The sequence below is a fragment of the Enhydra lutris genome, unplaced genomic scaffold, assembly GCF_002288905.1.
Source record: "Enhydra lutris kenyoni isolate GAN:26980312 unplaced genomic scaffold, ASM228890v2 scaffoldscaffold9, whole genome shotgun sequence".
In the NCBI taxonomy this organism is placed as follows: domain Eukaryota; kingdom Metazoa; phylum Chordata; class Mammalia; order Carnivora; family Mustelidae; genus Enhydra; species Enhydra lutris.
In genome coordinates, this window is record NW_019154093.1 from 25,883,330 (window position 1) to 25,893,862 (window position 10,533).

A 10,533-nucleotide genomic window follows, 5' to 3' on the forward strand; every position below is an offset into this window, starting at 1 on the left:
CTATCATGTGTATCTTTCTACGCAAGTATGGATATGTATTTCTGCACAGAGATGTGCAGTTGCCATGTTTCTCCTGTTGTACAGGCATATGCATATAGCATACGGTCTGAAGTTCAGATACAGACTTCTCTCTGGCTGTAAGTTGAGAGGCATGGATACAGGACACTAAGTATGCAGCACGCAGTTCACGACAAGGAAGAAAGAGTACCAAGAACAGCTGAGCAGCATCGAGGATGATGGCCAGCACTGTGAAGAGAGGTCGGCAGAAGAAGCCGGCAGTGTGCTTCTAGGTGAGGGAGGGCCAGCATGCTGTGAGAAGTGATTTCGCAGGCTTTGTCTCCAACATTTGGGAGGCTGTTACCAAATACAACTGGGAAGACCAGGGAGAGAGCCCTTTAAGTGCCATTTGATTTGGTGCTGGTGACTGAGGGCCTAGAGTGGGCATGTCCCTTGGCTCCTGGTCACTGACCAGGGTGCTGATCAGAGAGGACCCCACAGTATGTGTGAGAAGAGGGATAAAGAAGACACCACAGAAGACAGGGGAGCCATGACAGTGGTGAAAATCATGCTCTTAGTAGAGTTCCCAAACTGGGGAAAGCTTTCAGGCATAGACCATGAAGCCACAGTGGGCAAGGTGGGTGAGTGACAGGTCACCTGTGGTTCCCAGGGTCTATCCATCATTACCTGTTTATTATTGGAGCACAGCACATCATGTTTTCTCGTAAACACTTTTTTGGTTCCCGCCGTCTTAGGATCTTTTACTGACCTCACGTCAACCATTGGTCCCATTGGCACAGGCAAGGAAACATCTCGAGTTCAACTCGGAGCAGCCCATTTCTATAAATGTCGTGATATTCAAGTGCAGGCGATTCTTTAAAAATAAAATGTTGAGTGCTCATTTTCTGCGTCAGATGTTTCCAGGAATGCTAGAAACACGTGAGGCGGGGAAATGGGATTCCACCTGGCAATGTGCCAGGCAACTAATTACCTGGGGGACTTTGGACAACCTGATGGATTATGTAGTTGCATTGATATTATGGATTAACTGTGGCAAATAGGACACTTCAGCCACCCCGCTCATCTGTTCATTCACTCCCTAGTGGGTCACGCACAAACTCCTCGGCCCGGTGAATGAATGACTTCTCAATCTCTATGCCTCGGCTACTCTGGACTTCACACCAATACCAGTATTCACTCGGATGTCTAGATTTTCACTGCCGACCGTGCCCAAGTGGGAGACGCAGAGGTACATACAGCTCTTGGCTCCTGGCTCTCGTGCAGCTTCCGGTTTCATTGAAGAAATACGCACAAGGAGTCACACCTCCACCTGTAATGATGAGTAACCTGAAGTCGTAAAGGAGACTTTCCTGATGACATTGTGGGCGTGGGGGCTGGGGATGAATGGAAGGAACTCTGGGAAATTCCCTTGCACTTGGAAGCCCTAAACCAAAGGGGGGAGTGAGGGCACTGTCAGACTTCTGAGCTGCTGAAGTGACACAGGGTCACAGGGCATTTCTGCTCTCTGGTATCGCCGCACAAAACAACCCCAACACTCGTGGCTGAAAATATCAATTAGTTTACTGGGACTCTAGGGCAAGAAGTTGAAGGCGGCACAACAGGGGTGGTGGCGATGACCACTCAGATGTTTGGTGACTCAGCTGGGAAGCTGGACGGCTCAGGGCTGGCTGGGTCAGGGTGACTGTGCCCTTGGTCCTCCTCAGGGCTTCTGCCTACCTAGGCGGCTACTCAGCAAGGCCTCTCCACCACCTGGCTGGACCTCTTCCGTGGCAGCTCAGGGTTCCCAAGGGCATAAAAGCAGAAGCTTCCAGACCTTCTTGAGGCTTTAGCCTGGAGCTGGGTGTGACGCTGTGTGACGCTGCTTCCATCACATTCTACTGGTTAAAGTGAGCCACAGGACTAGCCCAGATTCAGTGTGGGGAGCTGTACACGGGTATGAATACAGGGAGGTGTGGTTGATTGGGAACCATTTTGGAGAACAGGTACCATATTCAGGAAGTGACATTGTTTAATGAGGTTGGTTTTGGGGGCATCTGGATGGGTCAGTCAGTTAAGCATCTGCCTTCAGCTCAAGCCAGGATCCCAGGGTCCTAAGATCAAGTCCTGCATCGGGCTCCTGCCCAGCACAGAGTCTGCTTCTCCCTCTCCCTCTGCTTTTCTCTCTCTCTCTCTCTCATATAAATAAAATCTTTTAAAAAATGAGTTGTTGTTTTTTTTTTAAACAGAAGTCTTAATGAGGAAGAGCCTCTTTCTCCCCCAAAAGAGTCTGGAAGTACCTTTCTTTAACTACTGCTGCTGGAAAAAAAATACAGCTCCTAGAAATAGGCAGAGCTTTTGAACCAAGATCTAAATACACCAGTGTAACAGCACCCACAGGGAAACACCGTCTCCAGTCTCATTTGGGATCAGGACTTACGCTGGCTTTTGAGAATTGGCAGGTGTAAAGGCCAAGATATTCCTTCAAAGGGTTTAAGGACCCCAATCCATGGAAATGATGCCAATCCTGAGACAGAGCATGGGGGAGAAGAGCAGGGACATTCAGAAGTGAATCAACAGATTAAAAGTAAATCAAAGCAGGAGACCTGGTCCTCCCTGGACAGAGACTGGACCCCTAGCTGAGGAAGATGTCTGTTCCATCATCAGAACCCCAGCCTAGCATCCCCATAGTCATTTCTACATATTTTCACTGAACTGTGTAGCTGACAAGACATGGGATCCTGGGCTCCCGTTCTATCCATGTTAAGAGCAGAGAATGTGGAAATTCCGCCTCTTTTCCTCACCGGGTAAGTGGCCTTGTGTCAAGCTACCTCCCTTTTCTGCCAAGGTGCTTATTAGCACAGCGCCACATAGAACAGGATTTTGATAAATGTTAACTCTTACTATCATTACTGCTAGCATTCATGTTGTTAATTTCATAATTTCCAATTTATGTATCTTCCCAGCTAGATATTGGACTTGGATGGGCCACCATATCTGCCCATCGATGTGAAGATTTTGGCACCCGGAGGGGCAAAAGCAGAGTAGCAGCCCTCTTTTCAGAAGGGACCAGGAATACCTGTCAACGTACAGCCGGCATGCAACCTTGCGGTGTTCACGGAACAGGAAAAGCCTGGCCTTGCGAGCTCGGCGGCCTGCGCGGGGCTGATAAACACCAGGGTCGATGTCAAGGCTGAATTGTCTGGGTATCTAAGTCATACCGGCTCACTAACCCAACACATTTTTTTTTTAATGTTGGTTTGATGTACAAGATATTTTAGGAATCCTATGTGAATGTAGATAGACAGCTTTGATTATGATTCCAGATACTGCTTTGCAAGTTTCTATGCATCCTGAGTACATGAGTCTGTTAGCTCCGGACCCACATTTGAATAGCTACATTCCCTGAGGTGTGTGACTGCCCCTCCTCAGACGCTCCCAGGACCCCGGCTGTTGACGTCACAGTCCCGACACGTGAGCCAGGGGTGGGGGCATTCCCCATCTCCGGAGAAGGGCCCCGTGGGGCAGTGGGAGGCACAGACTCTGCAAGAGACCTGCATGGGGCAAAAGTGGGGCATCGGGGGTCTCGGTCTACTTGGGCTGCTCAAACCAAGATACCACAGGCTGGGCGGTGAAGAAAAAACAGAAATGTCTTTCTCCCAGTTCTGGAGGCTGGAAGTCTGAGATCAAGTGTTAGCAGGCTCAGCGTCTGATGGGGGCCTCCTTCTTGGATCATATGCCGTCCTTGTCCAGCTTCATGGGTCCTCACATGATGAAAGGATGAGGGCACACTCTGGGGTCTCCTTTTTAAGGGCACTAATTGCATTCCAGAAGGCTCCACCTTCATGACCTCATCATGCCCCAAAGGCTTCAGCTCCAAGTACCAACACACTGAGGATTAGCTTTCAACGTATTACTTTTTTGGGGGGGATGGGGGCACGGACGTTCAGTCTATGGCAGTGGACTTTGGCACCTCCTAGCTATGCTTCCTTCCCTTCAGTTTTTTTGTCTGGAAAATGGGGCTGATTGTATTTCCCTCATAGGGCCCTTCTGAAGGTGAATGAGTTAGAACATTTAGAACAATTCATGGCATGTGATGAGTACCTTTTATATCTATTAGTCATTATTATTATTCAGCTTCTACATCAAGTGTAGGGGTTTATCCCAGTCCCCAGGCCTCCCCTGTATGGACCCTGACGTTGAACTCCAAGGACTTCCCTGGAGACGTGTGAAAGGGACAGCGAGGGGACCCTTTCCAGATGTGGATTTCCATTCAATGCCTAGAGGCCAGCCCGAGCTTTGAGATTCTTCTATGAGGCAGAGCAGAGGGGGAGGGAAAGTCCTGGGATCTGCACTAGAGAATGGGACTCGGGACTCATTCCTGCCACTTGCATGCCCCCGTGCATGTCCCTTTTTAGTCTCAGGTTCTCAGCTGCACAGTATGCATGAAACGTCCTATGGACAGGACGCCTGGGTTTTGCAGATCCAGGCAGACTCACCGAGGTGGGGCAAACCTGTCCAGGCATTTGAGCCAGAGTCCCCTGGATTCCCTTAGAAACTTGAAAGTAGGTGAGGTCTAGAGCCCAGCTACTAGATATGGGGCCCAGGGGACACAAAGCCATAAAGAGGCTGGCCACCAGCTGTCTTGTGTTCACAGGCTTGCAGAGCAAGTGCCTTAGTTGTCTTGTATCCCTACCTCCAATAGCTTGTGTTCCCAGAGGCTGGGAGGACAGCCGGCAAGTGGGTTAAGGGTTAGTAAGCGAGCTTCCAAGTCTGCCCTGTCCTTCCCATGCAGTCCTCAGTCGCGGGACTCCTTCTGAAGCCCTCGAGAATCATCCCAGGCCTCTCCAATCTGCTCTGAACCTCTGCTCTTTTTGGCGTCTATTCCGGTTACTTCCACTGCCCATGAACACGTGAGCTTTGCTGTCCCTTTGCTGAGAGGTCAGTTCTGCCCCGGTATGAAGCCCAGTCACAGCACTTGCTTCTGTTCTGAGGATCTGTACTCTTGAGAGGCAGTGCCAAAGAGTGGGCAAAGGGTGGCCGTCGGAGGCACAACGGTCTCAGCTGGAATCTCAGATCTGTCACTCATTGGTTATGTGACTGTGGGCAGTTTTCCTTACCTCTCTGGCCCTCTCCATCATAAAGCAGAGAGGACAGTACTTGTACGGGGGTTGAAAGGATTGAGGCAATCTGAGTAAATTTCCTTTGCGGTGTTTGACGCGCAGGAGGCATTCAGTGCGCGCTGCTGCTGTTCCTACCGGAACCGTTACTAAATTATCATCCACAACGACCAATCCATGACCAGGACGGTGCGAGGGGGCTCAGGCAGATGCGGAATCCTACAGCTACGCAGGTCAATCAACAGGTCACCCTGCCCTAGGGTACCCCGGGGCCAGACTTGGATCGGCGACTCAGCCAAATCTCGGACTAGACAGAAAACCTGACCACAGAACTCTGTCTTTCCTTCGATCTCCAGGCATCCCTTTGCAGCTGGGCAGGAAGAAGAAACCCTCTGGAGAGAACTTGCTGCTTTGAGTTTCTGGCCAAGGACCCGAATCCCACAGGTGTCCAGGAAGAGCGCCGCTGTCCTCTAAATACTGAATAAGAACGATAGCGATAATGACATCAAAGCGTCAGGATAATCACAGCAGGTTTCAAAAACTGGGCTTCACAGCGACCACGAGAAGGTGTAATCACATGGTCCCCACGGGGCTTCTCAGGCTGTCATTTTTCCCAAGCGGCTCTGACCCGGTTGCAGAAAAACGAACTCTGCAGAACTTTGGGAGAAGGAAAAGCACCCCCTCTCCCCCAATCCCCTCAGGGCTCCGCCTTCCGGAAGGCGAGTCTGAGGCTCGGGTTGCCAGGAGGCCGCTAGAGTGAGGGAGGCAGGGGCTACGCCCAGGCCAAGGCTGTCTTGCCAGATTTCTTGTCAATACCTGTTGACATTTCTCTGAGTAATCGTTCCTGGCGCGTCGGGTATATTTCCTCCTATCACCGGATGGATTACCGGGGCTCTATTGATTTTGTGGTTTCATGTGTGAAAGATCTAATCTTAATCCTCCGTTCATTTTCCTTAACCTTTTAATAACATGATAGGGAGGCAACCCATCAGAATGGAAATTGTTTCTTCGGCATGTTGTCATATATGCCGCGGACCGCTTTATTGTATGGGAGCAGCCATATTTTTTTGAAATAATAATAATGGTAAAATGTGTATGGTGTATTGCAGTTTACAAAGCACTTTCCCATATCAACTCATTTAATTCCGACAGCCGTCCTGATAGGTAGGAGTTATTGTATTTATTTTGATTTATTTGTTCTGTGAGTCTTTCCACCACATGAATTTTTATTATTACCCACTGTGTCACAGATGAGGAACCTGCATTGCTCAAGGTCACACCACTCTTAAAAATAAGGTTTGGAGTCAGGGGCCTCTGTACTCAAATCCTGACGCGGCCGAGTTGCTCACTGGGTAACTTTGGCTGAGGGTTTTGCTGTGTTTCTTTTTATTAAAAACATTTTTTTAATTAACATATAATGTATTATTAGCCCAAGGGGCACAGGTCTGTGAATCGCCAAGTTTACACACTTCACAGCACTCACCATTGGCTGAGGGTTTTAAACAAGCCGTGGCCCATTCCTTTCTTCACAAACAAAACAGAGATGATGAAACCTTCCTGGGACTTTGTAAGGATTAAAGATGCTGTGGGTAAACCACTTGCATAGCACCTGACACATAGCAGAAGATCAATACATGTTAGCTATTACTATTAAAATGATGGTAATATTAATTATAAAATAAAGGTAGGATTTTAGCCAAGGGCTTTATGCCAAACCTCAGTTCTCCTCTGCTGGGCAGAAACTAGGGTCTGGTTTTTCTTTCCCTCTCTCTCATTTCTTTCCCTAACTTTTAAACCCCCAGGGAATGGCGATAAACCAAAGGCTCTTCCGGTGAACACCTGGGTAGTTTCTGTGGGCGCTGGGTAAAAAACAAAGGGTAAAGAACAAGAGCCACAGGGGTTGCATGGGTGGTTCATTCATTAAGTGTCTGCCTTTGGCTCAGGTCATGGTCCCGAGGTCCTGGGATGGAGCCCCGTGTCAAGATCCCTGCTCAGTGGGGAGCCTGCTTCTCCCTCTCCCATTCACCCTGCTTGTGTTCCCTCTCTTGCTGTCTCTCTCTGTCAAATAAATAAATAAAACCCTTAAAAAAAAAAAAAAGAGCCATGGGATAGGTAACAATACCCTGGAATCTTTCTAGAGCAGGATTCCAGCCATTGGTCTGGGAATTGGCCTACAGTGGTACAATTCCAGACCCTGGACGCATCCTCCCCATGCTATTGTCCTCCATTGTGAAAGGCTGATGGGACGTGCAGATGTTCTCACTGTAGCTTGGAGAAGTTATGAGGATCATTGCCTTGAGCCGAGAAAGTGGAGGGTCTGAGGCTTTCTTCCCAGCCCTGCCACTCACTACTTCTTAGGCCTTGAGAAAGAAAGTTCCTTTAATCGGGCACCAGCTTTCTCTTGTTTAAATTGAGAGCGTTCACCTGTAATTTGTGTTTCCTAGCCCAAATTTAGCTGGAAACTAAAAAACAAAAATAAAAACAAAAACAAAACAAAAAACAACAACAACAAAAAACTACTTAAATTCCAGCCCCCCACTTTCTAATCTCAAAAATGAGGGCGAGGAAGAAGAAGGCTGCAGGAGAAGGATGCACAAAAGAAAGAAGAAATGCTCATGTTAGGAAATGTTACTTTGGGTGATTTTTAAGTTTCTTCCAGAACTCACATTCTATGGCTTTAGTGCACCAGAACTGAAATTCACTGCCATGCTCTTTGATGACTTTATCAGCTCTTGAAGGTTACTCAACAATGTAGGTAAGACAAAAACAAATGTACCCATGGCATCAAAGGACATTTTCTTACCCCTCCCTTCCCTTCCTTCTATGAGAAAATGCTTTATATTCTGGCTTGAATCCTGGTGCCTTCTATCTGATGGACTTTCTATTCAGAACTTCATTCCCTGTCTGGGAACTCAGGTCCATTTTTTTCAAGATCCACCTCCAAGGTCATCTCCTTTGCAAAGCCTTCCCTGACTAGCCCAAGAAAAGAAACCATTTCCTCTTCTGGCCCCACAGCCGTATCTCTAGGACAGGTTTTAGGACACTGGATTGGAATTCCTTAGCTACTTGTTCCTGCACCTTCCTCCACCTGTTCACTCTTTTAAGGGGAGGAACATGTCTTTATTCACTTGATACCCGGAGCACTTATAGAGAAGTCTGGCTTTGATACTGCCTTGTTGGTAAGAATGGTAACAACCCTATCAAAAAGCCTTTGTCATCCATGGACGGATTTCTTCAGAGACTAGGACTGTTGTATAACATGGAAACACATTATATTCATCATCCAACCTCTGTGCTTAATTTAGAACTTGGGGCTCAGAGAGCTACAGTGATTGACCCGAGGCTAGCCGGCGACGCAGACACAGAGTTGCACATCAACTTCAGGACTCCTACTTGGGTCCTGGGCCTTTCTCTCGGTCCTGCTTCTTTGGTATCCTTTGCTGCTCACCTACTATGTGCTGGGCTCTGCTATGTATAGGGCAATGGAATTAACATGCCATGGCTCCTGCTCCCAAGCCCTACTCCACCAGCTTTACAGTCTAGTAGAAGAGCAAAGCCACGCCCCCACATCATCTAAACTGTCCATGAAAACATATTCCCCACTGATTCCCCCAATGTACTATCTCCAAAGTGTCACAGAGGCCAGCTGATGTTCCTTCAGGAACACTGCTCTGTCTTCACGTGTGCTGAGCTGCCTTATGCCCCTGATTCTGAACCCAACACTTTGTATTCTAACTTTGACAGCTGTTTCTGTCCACATTCTGCCCTCTGCTCACCTCTGTTCTGGAGTGTCTGACTCTTCCTCCTGACATTTTGTACCCAAGCTTTTCTATGTGATCGTGAGGCTCTTCTCAATCTGTCTCTTGCTTTCTTGATAAAGGCTCCCTCCTGTAGCTTTCAGCCTCACACACTCCCCCTGCCACACTCCTCCCTATTTCTTGGGATAGCACTAGCATCCACAAAATGAAATTAACTTGAAATTGGCACAATTGCAGAGATACTTTCATTGGCCACTTTCTTTGTGTCTCTGGCAATGTCAGCTTTCTTTTAGTGGAGAATGAATCTGCGAGGATTCTGCTAAGCAGACCTGCTACAGCACATTTTTCTTGAGATGATGGCTTCCAGCGCAGCACTTGGTTTGCAAATTAAAGCACCATTTGCAAAATGCAATCCTTGCTCTACCTAAAATGATATCAGGGTAGAGCGTGGATGGCTTTGTAGAATATTATTTTTTGGGTAAGCTTGTGCAGAGTTTGATAAAACCTTTTCCTCATGATCCATAAGCCAGATGTTTCCACTGAGAGAACCTGGCATTGTTAGTGGTGAATCTCACATATGAGTATAGCAGATACTAGCTAAGCTCTTCCCATTCTCTGTTCAGGTAAATGGGAAAGAACTGGTGAAAGGTGTCAGAGCCAACCATGGCCAAGGAGCCTCCTGAAAGCCAGGTGGGTGAAGGGGAAAGACAGTCACCTCACTCTCACTTTCCCCAGGAAGCATAGATAGGAAGAGCCTGTGGGGGCAGTGTTTGAATCCTGGTTGCTCTGTGTATCAGGAGGAGTGCTCCTGACCCTGAATTTCAGTTTCTGCCTTTATAAAATGTTAGTGAAGAACACTCATCTGAGAGAGCTGTGTGGAAACAAACAAAAAAAAAATGTGGGTAGGCTAACCCTCGCCCCAAATACCTGTGTCTACGAAAAAGACTTGATCATAAGGAGGAGTGGTGAAGAAGGGCTGGGGGAAAAGGGGAAACATGGATGGCAGAGATAACTAACGAACTGGCCAAGGAAGAGACTCCTGGGCTGGACATTCAAGGGTGAGGAGCTGGAGGGGGCTGATGGCCAAGGTCAAATTACCACATCTAGGGGAAGCGGACAACTGGGTCTGCCCTAGCTCGGAATGAGTCAGAGGGAGATTTCTGGGGGACTGAGGAGAGACCTGAAGCAGCCCTCCATCCTGACAGGATGGGATCCTATCTCCCGGGGGTGTGGATCAGAGGCTTGGGTCGGGTAAGCATGTCAGGACACTAAGCAGGCTGGCTGCCACCCTGGCGGGACTCCAGTCTCTTTGCAGCATTGGTGTAGGCATCAAATATTGGAACTAAAACCCCACTACTGGCACTGGGTTCTCGCGGCCAGGACCTGACCAGGAAGGGGTTGAGGGGATCCATTCTGACTGGACAGCAAAGCCAGCTCCAAACCCCTAATAAATAGCCTCTGTGTTCAGAACGGGCTGAGTGTGCAGCAGGGTGGTGCTGAGGAAGCTTCTGGGACATCTGAGGAGGAGACTCAGCAACGGCTCAGGGTATAACTTCATGTTGAAATTCCAGAAACTTTATCGCTTATGGTGATTTTAATTCTTCCATCTTTGAAAGCCTGGGTGGAAATATTTGACTCATCTGGACTTACTCCTTCAGACA